This window comes from Diorhabda carinulata, chromosome 8, assembly GCF_026250575.1.
Source record: "Diorhabda carinulata isolate Delta chromosome 8, icDioCari1.1, whole genome shotgun sequence".
Lineage (NCBI taxonomy): Eukaryota > Metazoa > Arthropoda > Insecta > Coleoptera > Chrysomelidae > Diorhabda > Diorhabda carinulata.
The window spans coordinates 20,932,298-20,955,839 of record NC_079467.1 but is presented as its reverse complement, the minus strand read 5'-3'; the positions used below and the strand labels follow the sequence as shown (position 1 = coordinate 20,955,839).

The 23,542-nt window shown below is 31.6% G+C and overlaps 1 protein-coding gene across 1 annotated transcript in view; it reads right to left on the bottom strand.

Annotated features, from left to right (window-relative positions):
• The window catches only part of LOC130897310 (vasoactive intestinal polypeptide receptor 2-like), a 97,679-nt gene extending 74,137 nt beyond the window's left edge, over positions 1-23,542 (bottom strand). The window contains exon 1 of the mRNA XM_057806088.1: positions 23,418-23,542. The gene's annotated coding sequence lies outside the window, so the exon portion shown is untranslated. The remainder of the gene's footprint in view (positions 1-23,417) is intronic.

Genomic DNA, 23,542 nt, shown 5'->3' with positions numbered 1-23,542 from the left:
ATACATCAACAACTCAAATATTTTCAAAGTTTGCTTATTATTTTAAGGTGAAGGGATAATAATATTGATAGAAATATATTATATCCAATGAATCATCATTATATAAACTGAAGTGCTTATAATAATTTTCATATTCCCACATTTATCTATATTGACTCAACTATAATTAGAATGTGTAGGATAAGTATACGTAAAAAATGTAAATAATAACGCAGGGTTAATTATATCCTCAGTAATCGATTTAACAGTAGCTCAATTTTTTTGATTTTTTTGATCAACATATGTTAGTAGAAATTTTATATTTTATTTATTTCAGAATACACAGTATGAAAATTATGTCACAAACCGCAATAATTCTGTCTTTTATGGGGGAGGGGGGTGAATGGGATTGATTTCCAACTCGCAGCTTTAGGTGATAAATTATGGGAGAAAGTGAACAACTGAGCAATATCCTAAAATAAATCGAATGAAGAAAAAAGTTGATAAAACAGATTTCCATTAAAGTGCAATCAAAAATTAAAATTTTTGGTTCAAATCTTGTTTCGATTAGCATTTTAGAATTGTTAAAATAATAGATTTGGTAAGTATTTAGTTTAGGCTGCATACGCCCGATTTCCTTGAAATTTTAGTATGTTGTGGAGAAAATTATGCTGATTAATTTAATATATATAGGGCGCGGAAATTATTCCTTCAAATACTGTTTCGAGGTTGAAAATTTAGATAGGTTAGGTTAGGTTGATGAATATTGGGCAACTTTGGCGAGATATTCGTTATGGAAGACCTAGATCTCATTACCGTCAGTATTTTGGGGAGGGAATTTCTATTTGAAAGACATTATTCATATTCAAATAGAATTATAGAATATTATTTTTGTGTCATTACATTAATCGTAACTAAGTATCTTCAATGTTGGATAGGGATTGAGGATAGGGGGCGGGGAAGGACTGGCGTTAAAAGATAGTCTAAATTTTTAACAGACCCTCCCGCCCCCAATCGTCTCCAACATAAAGTATCCGCAAAATATCAACTATCCAAGATAGTATACATTTTCCAATGTTCAAACCATAAAAACTATGTGAAGGAATGTTTTACGCGCCCAGCATATATATATTTTGTACGACAAAGTTAAAACAGTATATTGTGATATATAAAGGTACATATATACATATACATATAGGTATATATAGGTACAGAAATGTAAAATAATGTTGGTCATATAGTCATATAGCTATAATTAGCTGAAAAATCCGCTATTGAGAAAGTTAAAATTCATTCCACTGCTCCCGAACTCAACGCGAACAATTTTAGTCCAGTCATTATAGTGAGTTTGAATTCTAAATACCCAGTTGTAAGACTGTAAATACTTGTATATTGACACCCTAAAAGTTATCTCAAAACCTACATATGGTAGGGTGTATGCAACTATTAAATTTCAAGGTCAAAGGCTACAAAAATCGTTTTTTTGCAATTTTTTGTAAATATCTCATTTCCCATGGTAGAGCATCGAGACAAACTTGCCCATTACATTGGCCACAAGTTAAAGAGCATTGCAAGCCCGCTTTCCTGCATTCGCATCGCGAACCACACTTGCAGTTGCAGAAAATTGTATTTAGAAAATCTTGTTGAGCAAGTGGTGAAATTGTCATGATAGGCTCTAGAAAATCGTTTCACATTGTCCAACCCCATACCTGGAGTTCCAAATCATGCCCTAACCAAGTTTGACTCTCTAATAATCTCTGGGCCGAACAATTTTCTTCCTCAAATGCTGCAGCTAGTTCGTCCAAATTTGTCAGTTTCTTAAAAACTTTTAAAAATGATTTTTTCCCTTTTTAAAAAGCACAGAAACGGTTATCAGTATTAAGTTGGAATTTCTGGAACCGTTGGCGATATTCACACTGAATAAACTGTTTACACCACCACTGCTTACCTTCAGTCTCTGAAGACGATAACTTGGTTATCGAGACGGGCGTCTGACAGTATAATTGTTAGTGTTGGTGTTGTGGTGGTATAAACAGTATATTCAGTAGGTTATCAGTATTATTGAATAGATATCGATTTAATGCATGAAGAAAATGATAGTTATATATTTATATAATATGATAGTTAATAAAAATTGACAAATACTTATAATCATTGATTTATCGATAGTTCATCAACTATGTATGGTGAGTTTTCGAGCGGAGGCACCGGTTGACCTGAAGGTATGCTGTGACCGCGTGCTCTCCGCCCTCTATCTCGAAAACGGTTCACCGCATGAAAAATTTTTTCAAACAAAATTTGTAGAGAATTTTGTATTCTACAATATTGATAATACATATAAATGGCAAAAAACCCATAGGGAATGAGATATTTACAAAAAAAGCGCAAAAAACCGATTTTTGTGACATTTGACCTTGAAATTAAATAGTTGCGAACACGCTACCATATGTAGGTTTTGAGACAACTTTTAGAGTGTCAATATACAAGTATTTACAGACTTACAGCTGGGTATCTCGAATTCCGAGATTCTTACCTAATTTAAGCTTAAATGACTGGACTATACACATTACAACCATTTTTATCCATTTCCATTTTCTCGCGTTTTTTCTTTATTATCTATGACTGAAGTTTAACTTTACTCAATAGCGGAATTATTAGAATATAATAGTTCCTATAACACCAAGTATAATTGATCGAGCATCAATCAAATTTGAAAAATAATTATACAAAGAAAATCATGTTATTACAATTCAATATCTGCTAACTCCGCATTCATTTTCAGTAATAAGTAGTTGTTTGCTATTAGGAAATAGTTTGATACCTTCATTATCACCCCCACTAGTAATCTCTAAGCATCAAATAATAAAGAAATGATAGAGCTTCTTTACCTTAAAATCGTATTAAAAACTTCATTAAATGAACGTTGGATATAGGTGTAAAAATCATTATTGGTATTATTACAAATGAATTTCGTCTATTTTATTTACGAATTATCTCACCACAACCTGATGGGAACCATTAGAATCTGTTTATCAAATAGTTAAGTGTCGCTTATTTCACCCTCCATTAACGTCTCGGATTACCTAATTTCTGTCTTATATTAATGTGACTTTGAAGAGTCATAAATTTACCTATTCAACTTCTACTCACTATTGTATTGGTTATGATTCATTTCTTAGTGCAAGTTGTACACTGACCACTCCTAATGGGAATTAACCTCATAGTTAAGTGATTCCAAGTGTCCCTTAAACACTTGAAGTTACATCAACTTATCAAATTACTTTATTTCATTTTAATGTGATTCTAGACTATGAATATCCATTTCTATAATTAGTTATACATTTTTTAGATGGTAGGATTTAGTATTTAAGACGGCTTGTACACGGATACTGGGTTCTTAGTAGTTTGATAGCCATAGAGTACGCTAGTCGCATTATTGTACCAAAGTTTAATTAATTATTTTTTTTTCTTAATAAATAGTTGTTTGAATTGAGTTATTCAACTTACCAATAACGATAGATGGGTCTCAAAATGCGACCTAGGCGTTTGAAGGAATTCATGTTTATATGGTGTTATTCTCAAATCTGATTCTGATTATTTCAATGCTGTTGTTTCAATGTTATGTGCTACGTAATTTTTATAGTTTTTGTATAACTTGGCCTTATTGCTATTGGTTTTTTTCTAGAAATCAGTTGTTTTTTACAAAAGCATATATGCACTGTTAAGATTGCTGTCATCGAAGCAATTATAAAATATAATATTTTTTCAATAAATAACGCAACAATAACACTTGGAGTAGATTTCCACTCATATTCGTAATAAGAAAATCAACTGAAATGGCAGACCTGGAGGTTATTTATATTTGGCACTTATCTCTGTTTTTAACCAATAAAAATATTTGGTCGTAATTTATGAAGATATTTTCATACTTCTTAATAAAACAGTTGTATATTTATAAACATATGGGTCACAGAAACATTTTTGATTTTAAAATTTCATTCATGCATTCGGCTCAAGTTTTAATTAATTATATCCGAGGTCTGTAAATAAAATGTCTGGAACAACCTCTCAACAATTTATGAATGAAAGTATCAATAAATCAATAAATGACTCAATTAGAAAGTGTGTTGGTCTAATTTACATAATTACGTCATCTTCCTCATTTAACCCTTATAAATAGAGTAGATATAGGAATTCAACAAATATTCATATAAAATACATTAGAAATTTTCATAAAAGATAGTTTTTTGCAAGACAACTACTTACGTACAAATTTGAATAATAAAAATACGTAAATGATCAAATTCGTTAAAATTTTTTGTTGAGTTTGCATTTTCTCTCTAGCTACATTTCGTCTCTGAGAACTAAAGGACTCTTGGCTACGTTTTAGAAGAAACTATTTGACTGCATTAATGATTGGAGGATAACGAAATGATTTCGATGATTTTTTGTATGTTTTGAATTCCGCGTAATGACTATGGCTATTGGAAATTTGGCATTTTGAAGTTTCCTGTGCTTGTCCAAGGCAAATTTTGTACGAGGGCTGAAATATGGCAACACTGATGTGAATATGTGAAATCTGACATTGCTATCTTAGTGCTTGATAACCTAACCTAACCAACATCAATGTATCAATAAAATCGCTTTGATCTTTGGTGGTAAAGCACTATCTCAATCCACCGCATTTCGCTGGTTTTACGAATTCAATCGTGGTCGCACTTAGGTACAGAATGAATTTTGTAAAGGTCGACCGAAATCGGCGGTTGTTCTAGAAAACATCGATGATGAGCGTGAACTGATTTTGCAAGAGAGTCATGTGACATACCGTGAGATTAGGGCAATACTTGAGCATTAGTTCCACTCGCATACATTCAATATTGCATGAACATCTGGCTGTTAAAAAAATTTGTTGCCGCTGGAAACCGCTCAATTTGAAAAAACTGAACAGTCAAAACATTGAATTGATGGATTATCCACCGTATAATCTTTGTTTGGCTCCCAATGATTTTTTCTCATTCTCGCAGATCAACAATAAATTGCAAGGTGAACGTTTCTACACCTGAAGAAGCGGTTAAAGCGTTAAAATAACATGTTTTAGTTCTATATAGTGAAGGGATACATCTTATATAATAGATAATTGGTATACAAGCTTGTCGACTGTCACTTCATATCGATTGAGTTCGTATTACATAAATTCATATATGTTCGGTTGAATTTGCGTCTACTTCTATCAAACCTTGTCGATTCAGTTCATTAAAGCTGATTGAAGTTGACTGTCATTTCTTGGCGTCTACTTTTGTCAGATCTTGTCAATGAACAGTCCATTAAAGCCGATTGAAGTTGACTGTCATTTCATGTCGATTAATGTCTTCTGATTGAGGGCGAATCACATAAATTCATGTATGTTCAGGTGAATTGATTGATTTAATTGATAAAGTCATATACAATTATAAATATTTGTTGTTATTTATCTATCTCAAAACTAAGGTAGTAAACCTCGTATTCATCTGAAAAAAGTGAGATATATGTTGACAAAAAAATATTCTTATATCTTGAGATAGATTTCATTGTTCTGTTATTTTACTGAAGAGATAATCTTTTATCTTGAACTCATTTCTCGGTTTTTTCAATTCATGATTCAACTCTATAGTTAGGTATAATGTTTATGAACTATTTTTATATAGTATTCATTTCCAATATATAACTTTGTACTATTTGAAAGTTTATTTATAATCAATCTTAACACTATGATTTACTAAAACAGTCGGTGAATTAATGAACTGGTATTATTTATCAGTGATTCATAATTATAAATCTAAACCGTTTATTTACACCATTTTAATTTTGTTCTAAGGTGTCGTCTGTAAGCTTGAAGACAGTGTTTGGCTAAATTGCTTATAAATAAAAAGTAATTATTGTTAGAGGTTTATTTTGATTATATTTCATATTTATTAAGGGCTATGACTTATGATTCAAACTAATCGTCTTCTAAGTCTAACGCACATATTCTGATTGAGAATTGGATGAGACATTACTGCACTGAATCGAAAAAATTTATTGTTATTTTATAACAGTGAAATTTATAGAGTGATTCAATATTGTTCATTTTATGATTCGTTGAATTTGGATTCTTTTTAGTTACATTTCATAAATTTAATGAAGAAAACTTAGAGTGATTCAAAGTCAGGATTGTTTGTGAGTGATGTCAATAGAGTTTATGAAAAATATTTTCTTTATTACAAAATTCGCACCAACCATATCCTGGTTATTAGCTATTGAATTTTTTTAGCAGTACAAGTTAAATATTAGTATTTAATATATGATGATAGATGGATACTCTGCGATTATTTGTTTTATAGTCAATTTGCAATTGCAGTTGTCACATTTACGTTCAGGTTTAGCATCAAATAAGTAACTATGGATCAGACGCCATAGATGGTGCCAGGGAATACGTGGTGTTAACTTTTTGAAGAGTTTAAATCCACTTATATTCATAGTTTCACTTTTAGGTGATCGTTCAACATTGTTTGCGACGCCCCCTAAAAAACTTCTTTTTGATTAAAAGCCACTGGAAACATTTTTCTTCACTACAAAATAACACGTGACTCTACACGATCGAAGTTAACTTTTCGGTATCATCATTTTTTTGGGAATTTTTTAGGAAAAATACAATTTTATTCGGAATATAAAAAATTATAGAGCTCAAATCAATAAAAATAACAATATTTGATCAAAATAACAATAAACATAAATTTTAATTCAAAACTTTGCCAAGTTGATTTAGTCTATTGAATGAAAAAATAAAAGATATTCAATTTGATATTTTAATTTTAGAATTACATCAGTATAAACTATTTTAATATTTAGATTTCGTCACTCAGAGACTTAAGCAAGCTTTCTTTCGTATTTTTAATGCCTTTTTCTATATAATCATCTAAGATTTGAATGGGGAATTGTTTCTGTTCTTCATCTTTTGTAAACAAATCGTTGTACTCTTAAATTAGTTTAACGCCTCCTTCTGCAACATCATTCAATACTGACAAGCTTTTAACAGCAGCTAAACAGTCTTGATATTTAGATTCTCCTAACCAGTTCTCACTATTTTTATATAACCAGCTTTTATTTAGTCCAAGTTTATGAAAAAATTGATAGAAGTTATATCAACAAACTGTTCTAACCATTTCTTGAGTAATTTTGGAGTATCTGCACGGTATACTACAGCCTTCCTAGAAACTCATTACCTAACCTAACCAGCGGATGCGCATCTGATATTTTTTAAGACATTTTCATAAAAATAGCTCATACGAAATTGTTCACATACATATAAAAAGCCCAAAAATAGAATAAAAATTGAAACATGCTCTTACGCAACTAATGTGAAGCGCTTTATAAATTTTTATATAAGAAAAGTAAAATTAATCTTTTCCAAAAACACGGCATCAATATTATATTCTTATTATTCTGTTTATTTTTAATTATCCGGAAAATGGAAATTTTGAAAGTTGAGACATTTCCCACCGGTTCTTTTTAATTGCTGTTATCTCGAACGTACGAGCTTTTAAGAAGACGGAAATATCTTTGAAAAACTAGTCGAGCATATCTTCCACTCATTCGTTATTCCCTAAGGCCGACGAATTCAAGTGAAAACAGAATTTTCTAAAGAGCTTCGATTATTTCATTATATCTGAAAGTGTATACCTTCGAGATTTGTATGCGGTAACCATTTTTTATATAATTACGTCGTCACACTTTGGTAATGAGAAAGTTTCCTTTTTATCACAAAAAATGATAAAAATTCTTTATTGGATTACTAACCTTTCGGAACTCTATGTCAATTTGTGAATTAAAGGGTTTTGAAATGGGTTTATGCATATATATTCACTAATATAAAATACTCTTCTACATTTTTCTTAGAATAGTAGTAGTACAAGTAGTCAGAAGGGTGCAGATTTCGTTATAAATAAGGTGTTTCTAAACTATGATGGGCCTCTCACGGAGGCCTAATCAGCTGCAATCATCTACATCACCGTTACCTTATAATAATAATAATAATAATTTTTGATTTTTCTATTATTGAAAAATAAGCGAAGTATTGAAAGAGGAATCTCTTTCCCAATTTCGAAGAAAGGTACAGAAATGACAAGAAGAGGAAAATTAGGCACTTACGTTATAAAATGTTCCTTAATATCTTCTTTTCCGACTCTTTGGATCTCTTCTGGAAACGTCGTTATATCGCAATTTTTTTAATTTTTGAAAAGGTCCAGTACGATAGGGTTGAACAAGGTAAGTACAGCGAATATGGACAAAGAGTAATATTTTAAAAGTCAAAAGATTGCGAGTCAACAGGACGGTTCGTTATTATAATGGAAGAGAAAGTCTTCTTTCAGTTCCAGTTCTCTCTTGTAAAGGTCGGAGCTAAGAGCTTGAGGTGAAATCTGGCCTATAAAATAATGACTATTACCTTAATGTTCTATGCTATTTCATTCTTTAGTGGGAAAGATATTCAATTACGATTTCGTGGCATTATTTCTATCCCGAACTTTGTTTTAAGCTCATTCCATATATGCTCGATAATATCTAAGTCCAGGCTACGCGCTGGCCAATCTATAGCGGCAATTTCAACATCCTGTTAATACTTTTGAATTACCTGAAGATTCGGGATGAAACTGGTGTAGGGAAACAAGTGATTTTCTAAAATTTCTTCTATGTATAGGTTCGCCATTCAACTCCGTCTACTGCGCAAATCTTTCCCAAGGTCGTAAACTCGTTCTCTTCTATCGGTACCATACAGGCAAATCGTAAACGGGCTGCTCCGTAGGCTGGGTTATTTTGGGGCCAGAGCCTTTTGGGCTCAAGGTTAGTTACCTTAAGCTTTCTTCTAACTGTCCAGCCACTTACAGCCATTTTTTGCGTTTGTCTGAGCTCTTGTTGAACTTGAACACCAGTGAGGGCCCGATTTCTTTGCGATATGTTGAAAATGAAACGGTTATTTCTCTCGAATGTGCACTTTTTTATTTCAGAACCGCATCTAACTGATACAGTTTTTTGCCTTGCGATTGCTAGAGTGCCGTCTGAGTCGATTTTTTCCCACGAGTGTATTAACAATACACCAAAGTGGTCGAATTTGGTAGAGTGCCCTTTTCATATTGGAATATGGATTGGATAAATAATCAAAATAATACATGGGTTTGAAATAATCTTCAAATTTGGAATTTCACTGTTAGATAATTTGGATCCCATCAAGTCGTTCACGTCTATTGTTGCATGTAACTTTATTTGATTTGATTCGTATTCTGAACGATGAATAAGAATTTTCAATAAGCTTTTGAAACCTGCATTCTCTTTTTTATCTTATTAGATTTCTTGTGTCTGTTTTATTCGTAGATATTTTCGCACCTGAATACTCATCGGCGATATTCGAGAGCATGGAATTTCATTTATGCCAATTATCCGCGAGACAAAAAATTTACATCTACATACCTAGAATAAAAAATCACAAGATCGAATTTATCATTTCATGATGACAATCGATAATTGAATGGCTGCAATCAGTTTTCCCCACATAAATAGTCTTTTTTTTCAAAATTTGATAAGGGTAACAATATATCAAATATAAAATTATCAACATACGAGGTATAATAATACATGAAGTCATTTAATGAATGAAATATGAAGTACAACAATGCTGTAATTGACTTCTTCAAAGTACTGTGCTGGTCGACAATACGGATATTCTCAGATTAAATATAATAATTAATAGCTGGGAAGTTGGGAAGAAGTCACATAGAGCTAAATCTGTTTCGCGAGGTAAATGTAGACAAACAGGAAAACTTCTGACAACCAAAAACTGACAAATTGAAAGCTAACCTTGGTACCCACTTGTTTCATGTGCTGAAGTACTTATTAAGAGACATGCGAGCTCTTAAGTTTCCAAATTATAGAAGCATCAACCTAATGCCGTTCAACAAGAGACCTAAAAGAAACGCTAATAGAACTTCAAGTCGTTTAAAGCTACCTGACAAAACTAACACAAACAAAGGAAACAAAATACTAACAATATCATCCCCCAGTTATGTAAAGTCAAAATAAATGGACAATGAGATGTTTTTGTAACTGACCTGCAACATGTGTCTCAACTATACATGCGAGATAAACTGGATTAAGTACATTATAAAAGATAATCTTCATATGCACGGTTTCAAATGGATCTAGCGCATCAAAAAATTAAAACAGTTTAGGTAAAACAATCAGAACAGAAATTGACACTAGGTTTTGACTTAAACACTGGTAATCTGCAGCAAGATTGTTATAAATAATTCACATTTTGGTTTGATGTAATATCTCGCATTTATTAGAATTATATATGGAAAGTAATCCAGAAAATTGTGATCTCATTATAACGGAAGCATCAACATATAGCCATATGTTTCTTCTCAAGTTCTTGGTTATGTTTCTCCTTCCTAGGCTCTTCCATAATACACTCCTTGGTATTTTGATTATCGCTGTTTCCAAATTACTACCTCGCTTCAGGAGTAGCATGTTCCCATGAACATCTGGTTCCCTCTTTATTTTTTCTTCTGAACTTAATGCGTTTGGAGAAGGTATCAGTTATTGGTAAGACGGATCACATGTTGTATTTCGATTCAAATATTTTTTTAATGAATCGCTCATTTCGTTTTTAGTTATTTATCAAGATACTGATCGTTTTACATCCTCCGAAGATTCAACAGAGGGTTACATAACCTTTAAGCTCACATTGTTAAAGTAAAATTACCCACAACAGTAGAGAGTGCTGTTAATACTATAGCGGCACTGCAGTGAAATATAATGAGTTTGGGAATGATACACATTATTTTCGTGGATTTTTTATAGGGATGAAACCGTTTTTGTATCAACTCATTACAGTTTCGAGAGGAACATGCATAGATTCAAAATCCGCTGTTACCTTTTAGCTGGAAAAAATTTACGTTCAAATTTACCGTATTCACCCCAAGAAAACTTCGCAGTTAGTTACAAAAGAGCCTCAATTACTTTCGACGTTGGTATCTAAGTTTTGCTTCAATCCAGATGATTAATGATATAACTTAGTACGTCTACATAAAAAGGGCGGCTTATTTAATCCTTTTGATGTAAGCGCTTCTTGATAGGGTTAATAGTTCGCAGTTTGTTTGATGAAGTTTAATAGTTTCCACAGCTAATTACACTAGTCCTTTCGGTACTGGAGTACACTATAGTGTACGGAAAATGAAATATATCCTTATACTTGGTAATAATATTACAATGATGCGTTTCACTAGAACAGTCTCCAGTGAAATCAAATAGAACTGCTTTAATTAGTTTCTGTTTTGTTTCATTAAGTTATTTTTCATAGACTGCAAACTTGGCATAAGAATAAAATTACTGATGAGAAAATTAATGTCTCTATTATAAAAGTGTGGCGTGGTTTCTATTTCGCACAAAGCACTCTACGTTTTTTATAATAGTGACATTAATGTTTTTATCAGTAATTTTATCTTTATCTCAAGAATTATTTTTCCGCTATTAGTTTGATTATTGCTTAAATTTTTATTCACTATCAGTTATAAAAATTAAACTATACACGTTTGAATATTAGAAGAAATAGTTTACGTGATTCACTATGGATAAATTTGATTATTCCCTTGTTTAGTGAAAAGTATAAATATTGCAATTAACGAAAGTACAGCTTAAATTGAAATCGTTCCTTCTGTCCGTGGCCACATTTGTAGATGTTATAGTAGTTGTATGAGGCTCAGTAGCTTGTACCGTCAAACCGAAAATCACTTGCTAACAAATATAGCGGACAACTATGTTATTGGTGAGGAAATATACAAAGGAAGATTTGTTGAGGAGAAATTTCCAAAACATATTTTGTGGATTACACTGGAAGAAAGAAAGTTGATACAGTGTTAAGTTTGATTCCTTATTTTTGCGTACTTAATTCTTTTCGAAGCGTAAACGCCCGTAAATTAAATTAGAAACGTGGCTGTCAATAAAAATTGTAGCAAGAATGCATTCGATACGTGGTTAACATTGAAAATGTTATTATCAAACCGACAGTACCTGAATGATTAATTACAAGAAGCGGAAAGGTCAGCGAAAAAGAAATGGAGAAGTTTTTCACTGTTGCTTGATTGAATGTGAAATTCTGTACATTTAACATAATTAGGATGATTATTATTAATAAAAGAACTAAGTCATACTCAGAATTGGTTTGTATCTGAGGTATTGAAACAGATACATCTTGTATCGCTGTATGATGAGGATTTTTGATAACATATTCTATTAAAATAATATATCCCCGGATGTATTCACATATTATGTGCCTTCCTATCAATTTGGTGTTGACTTCTTTTACTCAAAAGATTGTCCTGCATTTTTTAAAGTATCAGCTTCGAATTTTCCTGCTTTGAGCATAGTTATGCAGAATTAAATTGAAATGTCTGATAGATCAATTTATATACTGGAAGTGTTCCCTTTGATTCATTAAACGAAATTGGTATTGTGAGAAAAGCAGAGTATCGAAGTTTTGATATTGTTGGAATGTGGATATAGAATCCGAAGTCAAAGTGAAGTGTGTGTACTTTATTTAACACAAAATGTATTGTTGACTGAAGTATCACTTTCATATAGAGATTATTCGCTATATGGAATATGACGATTAAAGAATAAATGTACGAATATGTGGGCAGATTGGAGATTAATATCCATTGGAAAGTTGTTTGAAATTCATGTTTTTCAAGTTGGATTTTGGTTAATAAGATACAAAGCATTTGCATTAATGAATAAATGAAGGTGAATATCTGACGCAATTTTTCCACCGTTTCATCTAAAATAACAAACAAAACGGGTGCTATCACTTTCAGCAATGCGTTATTATTGCTATCCGTTGCTTTGTCAAGCTGAGTAGAAAATTCAACACCAAATTTTTCAAAGATTTGATGCTGTATGTTTTAGCTATATCGTCAATTCGACGGGCAACACTATTATTGGAAAGAGGCAGAGATTGTGATTATTTAACAGAATTATCTCCAAATATAGTACATATTTCATAGCAGTCGAGACATTCAACAACGGTGTTAGTCTTCTTTCATCTGACTATTTTGAAAGATACTTTGTTTGTGGATTGAATATTTATTATTAGGTTTTATGCTGTCTGATGCCAAAATATCTTTCTCTTCATTAGCTTTTTCGAATAATTTCTTGCATTCATCTTTGAAATCACAGTGGACTGTATACTTGATTCTTCACTATTGTCTTATTCTCGCGGTAATACGATAACGAAACATCTACAAATAAAGCGTATTTAATTACGATATGAAAAAGAAAAGTCGGATGATGCTATACAAATAGTTATTGATATTTGAGCCTAAATACTGATAGGTTCATCACTGAATTTCCTTTTTTTCATATTTTCCACAAAAGTTTTTGCTCTTCCTATAATCCATTCATAAAATGTCAAAATAATAAATTTTAACAAATTTTTCTTTCATATTGTCAAGAAAAGGCCGAAGTCCCAGTTAGTCCTGTAAGACGCAAGAACGGGCTGTGATTTGGACCAAGACATCCTTTTGTGAAGTTCGTATACGAATTGTTTCCATCCTCACAAATGTAAGTGTGAATAAAACCAAGGAACAATCGGTTAAAACTCATGGATTGATCGCAAGTCTTCATAGTCTAGGCGAAAATAACCGTGCCACGTCACCGAATTAAACATACCTTGACGTACCGTGGACTATAACATGAAATAATATGCATCTACCTTGAGATTGATTTAACATTTATTAATACCAAGCTCAGGTATAAATTTAAGAAATATTCTGTGATGTTAGCCCAGTTCAACGCATCATATCTTTAGCTCGAATGAGTAACCAAGTAAATCAAACAAACATTTCAAGCCAGAAATAAATAAGTAATTCAACGTTCTGGAAATATTCATTTTATCATTTGCAGTTTATTCCTTCCAGATATAAGATCTCGTTCATCTTCTGCAGTAATCGCACAAAAATGGGAATAATTTATCCAAGAAATCTAATTAATTTTCTTTAACGCAAACATTGTTTGCTCATGGTTGAAGAAATCAGAATATTTTTCAAATTTCCTTGTTGGGTAAACAGACCCATAAATCTTGGGTTATTTATACACACATCTACTATCTTCAGATTTATGTGAAGTGATATTAATGATATCCACAGGGTGATTCATCGATGAGTTTAAATACTTTACAAAGAATATCCTGAGAATAAAAAATTAAACCAAAGCACTTAGATTGGCTTTCCATGACACTGGAGGAAGTTTCGTTACAGTAGAATTTCCCTACTTTTCAATACTTTTGATGTCAACAACATACTTGTTTGTATTTATTATGTAAGAGTTATTTACCATCTTGGTGTTGCAAGATCCTTTATTCTTATATTTTAAAAACTATTCGTTGGAGGATTTATTTGTCATCATGAAATTACATCTTCTCACCCAAATAAATATATTCGCTATTGCATGTTTATTTTAGACCGTGTATACATTTGACAAATTTTTATTTGGAGAAATTCTAAGCATGAAAATTGCCAAAGGAAACTTAAATTAGAATATTGAAAGTTCCATTTATCTGTTACTTTGTTTCTAAAATTAATCAGTGGGTCAGTAAAAGCAAAAGGAATTGTGTATTTGAACGGATTGTAATCAACTTGTTTGTACGTACACACGGAATTGCGTTCTAAGAATATTCAACCACATCTAAATGGTTTGACCACTTTGTCCACTGTCTCCTCGATTATCGGAAATGTGGAGGTATAATTAGAGCTGTATTTGAAATGAGTTATCGGCAATAACCAAAGAAATTGTCGGTTAACAGTAAACATTTAAGAATAAATTGTACTTGCAAATTTAATAAAGAAATTAAAAATTGAAAACTTAATATACATTTTTTTACACTCAGTTTATTAGTTGCAATTCCATTTTCGATAGATAACCAGCTTTCGGCGTCAAAAACTTTGTACGTAGGTCTTAAAATGGAAGAAGCTGTTCATTAGAGGTTTTCAAAATAAAAACTAAGACTAAGAAGATCATTTATTTCTTTTCAGAACTAACTGTAATTTCATTTTAGAAGGACGTGACTAAGAAAATTCAAAAAGCAGTCGTTCGAAAGAAAAAAAATTGAAGATGGTAGATACTCACAAAGATTATTAATTCAAACGTACAACAACTATTATTGAGAATACAAAGAAAGAATAATTGAAGAGTGGACGCGTCATTTTCTTCTTTTCAGGGCCTTTTCATCAGTTGCAATACCATTGTTGAGAGATCAACATCATCAACGGTTTTAAAATAATTTGACAAAATAATACCAATCACAATCATTAATGGCTGCTTTTCCTGGAGAAGTGTCACAATAATATCTTTAACAGTATATATTCAGTTCAAAATATTGTATTAAACGAAACATTCAAGAAAATGGGCTCAAAGTTTGAGAGCTTTAAGACAAAAATATTGTTTGGAGCTTAATTAAAACACGAAGAAAGAATTTATTGGTTCGAAAGAATGTTTCCGCATACATTTAAGACACAATTCTTGACATAGTAACACCGAGGCGTTGGTATGGTTGTTTAATTATTATCACTTGAATCCAAGCTTCTACTCTTGACGTGATGATAAATAAGGATGTTTATATTCAATTATAACAATATTGAGATTGGATAGACAGGAAAACAAAACATATTTTGTGCAATATTTAAAAATCGCCTTAGATTTCCTCGAACCTATCTACTTAGTTCTGGAGTTTGATCACATTTTCGTAATTCTGATTTTAAGTTTGCCTTTATTAACTCTATCTGGATAATTCAAAAGGGAGTTCGCCAAGGTTGCGTTCTTTCTCCACAACTATTTAATCTATATTCTTAGTTTGTTATTCAGAAAGTGTTGGAGGAGAGACATGAGGAGCATCAACAACTTAAGATTCGCCGATGATACTACCGATGACACTGAAGACCTTCAAATCCTATTAGAGAGAATTACTATAAATATTGAGAAAACTAAATTCATGGTTATAAGTGAAAACCAATATATTACACTCAACGCTCAAATGGATCCAGACGAAGAAATCAAGATCAGAATTGAAATGGTTCGAAAGGCATCTTCAATGTTTTCAAATAGAAGTCTAAACCTTTACGTGAGAATAGGATTCATGAAATGTTATGTGTGGTCAGTATTGCTGTACGGAGTGGAAACTTGGACTTGAAGGCTCAAACTAACAAACTTGAGGTATTTGAGATGTGGCTCTATAGACGCATCCTGAAGATAGCCTGGCCTGACAGAATCAACAACGACGAAGTACTAAGACGCATTGGTCGCAAAAAAGCTGTTGACAATTATTAACATCTTACATAGGACACATCTTACAAACAATAACGCAACGACAAATACCTACTGCTACAGAGCATAATGCAGGGCAGAATGGAAGGAAAGAAAGGCATCGACAGGAAGAAGAAATTCTGGCTCCAGCCTTCAAGAGAAGACGGCATGAAAAGAAGAAGTTCTGGATAAACTGTTCCTCTATAGAAGTCATAAATTTTTTCGTAGTTTTGTCATTTTTGCTTTTACTTGTTTGATTGATTTATGGAATTATTTTCTATTCAGCTGCACTCTTGCATCCTTTGCCATATTAGAAATAGTGACATAATGACACGTTTGGCATATTTTCTATTTTCGGGAAAGCAAGAGGTAACATGATGCTATTGCCAGTGAGTAAAGTGGTAGGAAATATTATGCTTCGGTAATCGAACATATATTTTTGATATTCGACACGTCTTTTTAAGACAAGAAAGTCATTCTATTTTGTCACAATAGAAATCGTAGTGTAGTGAGATATTTCTCAGCGAATCAAGTCAAACCATTGTCCATATATTGTATAGTGCCTAGTAAAGCCTCTCTAACATTGACTTTCGGATCCAGCGTTGAGTTAAACCGAACGTTTCTTCAATAAGTGGTATACACAAGTAGATGTTACGGATATGACACAAGAGAAGAAAAACAGTGTTGAAAGTTACTGCATTATCACCATGAACACATTTCAATCATTCGTGCGCTTTTTTGACAGATTTTTCAACTTGAAACGAGTACGTTGTTCAATATTCGTATTTCACGACAAATACTGGACGGACGATCTCACATGTGAGTCGATATAGATTATTGCTATTATAGAAAATATTAAAGAAATAAAATTCATCCATCGTATTTTTATTATTTTATATTGGGCTAGAAACGTGCTTACATATTTTCTACTGGTTAATTATCAATCTCAATCGTGGATTTACATCACGTCGCTTTGATGTCATCACTTATCGAATTAAATGACTTCTACAGATTGTTCAATAAACATCAAGCTAAAAATACAGCCGCGGTTGAGTAGATTTTAGAGAATATGTTTTATATATACTCCTTAATATCGTTTGCAACGATAAATGATTACAAGCATTAATATAAAATCAGGTTTATACTTTATTTATATAAACGAATGGTTTAAAAAAAAGAGTCGTACACAAATTATATTTCATCTATTCCATCTTTTCTATTCGATAAGTGTATGGATTAAGTTTGATGTTGTACAAGGAATATTAAAATTATGATTATCCTTAAAATTATTACATGTCTGTAGAACGTTCTTTATTATTAAGTCTAACCAAACGTATATTTATGTAAACATAAAGGAGTATCAAGATATGTTCATTTGAGATACAAATAATGAATCAAAAAAACAAAATGCTTAGACAAATCCGCTTATGCTTTGAAGAGAAAAATGATAACAAATGCACCCTAAAACAAAAAATATTCTCAAGTACGTATTTTCTATATGAGCAAAGTCTATCATTTACATAATATAGAGGGGTTTTCAACTGACATATCCCAATTAGGTTGGAGAAAAGATATCAAAGGAATCACTGTTTTTATCTTATAACTTTACTTAAGAGATTTTGCTTTATCATCTTCTGTTTAGTGGGACGAATGTGTACATGTAGATTAAACAATTAATTACAATCTATTCTGCTATGTACTCTACGTAATCAATGATATCACTTTTTTATTTGCCCAAATCTCTTTCCAAATGTCTATGAGTAATTATTCATCATGTAAGCTCTTAAAGCAATCATGCTGCTTAAGTACGAGGATGGTCCCTGAAGTACCCGGCCTGACCTAGAGTTGTAAAAAGTATTTGCTAATAAATCTATCGCCAAATTGGGAGTAAAATATTATTTGTTCACTCTACCTTCCAGAATTTTTCCTAATACTCTAGTTAAGCTTGTTATAAATGAAATTGGTCAGTGAGTTTCCATATTATTTCTATCTTCAGCTTCAGAAATCGGTATGCTTTGGAAATTGTTTTGTTTTCAGTGAAGTGTTTATTGTTGCAGTGGGTGCAGCACTTATCTTAACGTATCGATTTTTCTTTTTTTTACCCTTCAAATATTCTATTTTAAAAATACGATTGTTAGAATCGTTTTTCAATTCTACTTATGAATTATTTTTCTGCTAACAGATTTGATTATTGAAGGGGTTATCCATGCTTTTTTATGTTTCATCTGTGAGTAAATAACAAATTATTTCTGTTTCCTTCTGTCTTCTGTCTTTCGTCTTTTTATCCATTCTCCTAAATGAACATTAAGGTACTTTCGCATAGATGTTCGCGAATGTGCAAAAAAGTATGGACCCTCGAGACCTCCTGCTGTATACCTGCTGATTTTTCGAGAGTGTTGCCGATTTTATGCTAACCTCTGTAGATAAAGGTAATATTTTGATTATGTGTCGAACAATATTAATTGAAAAGTCCGTCAATGTCATTCAAGGTAATTAGTGGCATTCTCAAATGAAGTATTTCAACATTGATAGGAAATATGGAACGCAATTGTTCCTACAGACATTCACTAAGCCTTTTATATTTCTATTCGTACAGCCTTCTTACTAATAACTATATTTCTTTGTATTGTTTTGGGATCGTTCATAATTTATAATGGATCTGGTCTACGTCTATCCATCTAAGGGACAAAAGTAATACCTTACAAAACTATTGTAACGGTTTGAACAAAAACACAATCACTATGAATATTCCATCGAACCTAGCATTCAGTGTACGGAAATATTTTCGAACGGATACTGGAGCTGTAATTGCTTTCCAATGTCATTATACTGCAACTTTTCCGACTTGTTTGTATATAAATATTATTTATTATATAGTTATTACAACTATCCTCGCCCGGAGAAAAACAAATTCCGCTTTATTTCTTTCTCAAGTCTCTCAAGATGTTTGTATTTGTGATAATTTAATTTGAGACTATGTATGTATGTTTCCGTATTCAGACTTTGTGAGAAATTAAAATAAGATCAGATGTATACTATATTTTTACTATACTTTATTTTTAGTGGGCTAGGTTTGTCCGAAAACATCGACATTTCTAGGTCAGAACTTTCAAAGAAATCCTCACAACTGTTTTGATCGGTTACCTACTGAATAAACTATTTCGTCATATGTTGTTAATCTCAAATATTAGATCAATAAACTTGCGTAAAAAAAATTTATAACAAATTTTGAAATTTAGAATTTGAAAAATAGATATTATCAAAACTGCCGTTTGTACAGTTTTTTGTTATGACTATCTTGTCAGTATTAAAAGGAATTGAAGGATCATTTACTCTTTTATTATCAATTTATTGGGAATTGATATAATTTAATTCGACAGACAAATTTATAATAAGGAAGAAGATCAAACCACTAGAAATCAAGTAGATGCCAATCAATTACTTATTTCTATTAGAACAAGTAGTAGTTGTTGGTTTCAAATGAATTTCAAGATCAAGTCTATTTAGAATCTTTTCTCCTTTCCTCCATTATTAACCATTCAGAGGAAATACAAATGTGAATGTAATAAGTGAGTGTTGAATAACTTTTCGAGACCCTATGACTTTGCTCAGCTTGGCAAGCTCTTCTATTGGAATTTTATGCATCCCCATGCAAGATAATTCCTTTCCATTCAGATGTCTTTCAAAATTGAGTCGATCATCACTTTCATGATTCGCGGTTCAATTAAAGTAGTTTCAATTATGAAAAAAGTTTTTTTTTGAATATTCAATCTCTTCAACTTCTTTATCCATAGCCTTGGACACATTTAAATTTAATGATGAGCGGTTGCAGTAGAGCGTTTCCCTATTCAATTTGATCAATAATAATATTCTGATCCACCATCCTTCTTTCATTAAATGATGTTCTGTTATTCAATTTTTATAAAAACAAACACGTACCTAACCTTACATTCTCTTATATTACGTTTCTTTCTCGAGTTTTCACTCTATAAACGGGAATTTTTACTTTTTTGTTCCAATAAGCACAGATACAAATGAGGAATTAAATTCATTTTAACGAATGAATTGTGGTTCAATCGAATTCTCGGATTCAAAGGATTTTTTGAAAAGATATTTAATCAATTTTTTTTTGATTGATTTGTGGAGTTGGTATCGCTGTCGCCCAGTGGTGCAGATGGTATACAAGGAACAAGGATATTCAATTTAATGTAATTGCTTTTCGGAATATGTTAGACAAAATGAACAAAACGGATTTGTAGGTTTCAGCCAACTAGGAATGAAAAATGATATAGTGCTTATGTTAACTTTAATCCAGTTCACATTAGTCACATTACTAACACAGCAATTGTGTCCTAACTATCATCTTGGTCACCAAATTTGTACCCAAAACACAGAAGATAAGCTTTCATAACTTTTAGTGATAAATATGGGCTTTGTGAGTTTAATATAAAAAGTCCACAAATGTAAAGTAGTTTCTACATTGAGAACCCGCCATTTTATATATTAACTCTTATTAAAGTACAAAACCATGCTCCACAATAAAATTTTTCACTTTTGAAAAACGAAAAAGATTTGCATTTTTCATATACACTTTCTATATTATAAATATTAGTGTCAAGAACGGTGATCATTCATGGGTTTGATGATATGATAAAAAAACGAAAACTACTGTTAACGCTTTCTGAATCGCTGCGGCAGAATGTGACTGTACAGCGAAAACAATATGGTCGCATTCACACCGACTACAGAGAAGGCAAAGACCGTTCCATCTGCAGTCAAGGTCATGGGGTGGGTTTTTTGAGATGCGCGTGGGATAATTTTTGAAAAAGGAAAAACTATCGACGGCGAGTATTATGCGAAATTATTGCAATGTTTGAACAAAAGCAAAAACGACCGCATGTGGCTGAAAAGCAACTGTTGTTTCATCCAGACAATGCACCAGCTCACATGTCCGTTATTATAATGGTCCAAAAAAATTGATTAAAGTTTGAATTTTTACCTCATGTCCCCTTTTTAGCTCTTGTTCGCTTATTTTCATATTCATTATACATAAACAACAATTTGAGTTCAGGGTTTCCTCATCTTCTACCATCAGTACCGTGTCATGTACGGAAAGTGTCTTTGATATTTTAATGTTTTTCATTTACCAGTGTTCGACTTTCAATTATTTTCTTTGTCTTAGCATACATACTTGCTTTATTTCTTTTGTTGATTCGAACATATTTAATATCTTTTGCCAAACTCTGACATGATCTTTCGTATATTTATTCGTTTTTTGATTTGATAACGGAAAAATTAAAGAAAGAAAATGAATATTCTATTTCTGAACAGTCTTACTTTTCAAATTAATACGATCGAAGGTTTCTATTTTTGGTATAGATTTACAAAAGAAATTATATTGTAGAAACGGAATGATAGATGATATGTTATGAATAATGTTCAATAAACGTTTAGTAGTTTTGATGCTGTGAAGTTACTTTATTCAATGATTACGATGAGTTAAATGAAATGTGAATAGTATGAATTCTCTTCTCTCTAACAAAGGTTGTTGATGACAAAAAAGCTTTTAAATTAAGGTAATAATCTACATAGAATTCAAATAGAAAAAAACTTTATATGATTGCCTTCGTTTATCAATCAGACGCCGATAAAGAAAGCAAAACCCGTTTGACTTTTTTGTTTAACTAAATTTTTTGCTTCTTGAAGAAAAAAAACTTCTCTACAAGGAAAGAGGGATTAATTTATAATGGAAAAAATGAGATGAAATGTAACAGTTAATCTGAAAAGGTTGAAATTGGTTAATTCTATCCTATCAATCGTCCATTCTTTCTAACTTAGTCTAGATACGATATAAATTATTGGAGGGTATTTTATACTACGTCCTTTCTTGATGATCGAACCAATTCTTAATTTGTGAATTTAATTTAGCTGTGTCCTTCTTCTTATCGATTTATTTGTAAGAATCGTGCAGCAGTCGATTCTTAATTAATTTCCGATTCTTTTTGTGACGACATTTTGGTAATCCAATCAATCCATCTTATGAATAAACATATTGACATTAAAAGTGTTATAAGATATAATTCATCGACCGTATTTTGTTTTTTTTACTTGTACATTTACGTAACAGGAGATTATGTCAAGAATATGATCAAGAAATATTGGTTTACTCTGCCATAAAATTGTACCTCTTGTTCTGTACTGGAATGCCTGTCAAGCGTGTGTGAGCAGAAGAAGCTCTATATTGTAATATAAAATCGACGCTTTCAAGAAGAACTTATGACACCAAAGTGTCTAAATTGTGTCTATGGATATATAAAAGACACCTTGTTTTGGTTTTTTTTTGTATGAATTTGTACATTTCTAAAAATATAACTTCACGTATACCTCTGACACTTTTATAAATCTACAAATTAGGTAATTCTTTTATTTTAACTAACTAATAAACTTAACTATGTAGATTTTCAAAAGAGTACAATTTTTTTGTTTTCGTTGTAAGAGAAGTTTTATAATTATGTACGATATACGTGTTAAAAGTGATTTTATTTTGTATTTCCACGAACTTCTAATGCTTATATTGTAAATAACTATTTCCGTAAAATTAATAATAAAAAATTTGCCATATGCTGTGAGAAATAAGGGCGATAAGAAGTAATCCTCATTGAGTTTTATTGGATTAGTAATTTCTTTAATGTTGGATGGGTTTGATTGAGGTGACCTTAATAAATATTTTTCAACAACTACGTATGATATGTTGACGTTTACAAATAGAGAAATCATTTTTAAAATACGCAATACTTCCTCTGTCCTAATAATAAAGCGATTCCCTTCTAAAACCTTTAAAACTAACGAATTTCCATTTACAACTAATTAGTTTTTTTTCCGACATTGAGATCTAGAAAAATCAAGAACGTGATCAATCATTCCAATCATAATAGAATACTCAAATTTACTTTATTGCTGACATTTTATTAATTGTAATTTCACATGTCTATAATTACGATTTTTTATCAATTGGATCACTGTTCGAAAAAGTACACACAAATTACATAAAGGGACACATCCATTAATCCTACCTTAACAAAGTTTCTCTAAAACCCCGGTAACCTGTTGAATGTAGGGAATTAATGAGCACGGCTGTGCTCGACGGAATAACTTCCGCACTCACCTAACTTTATCCCGAGAGATACCGCGTCGCACT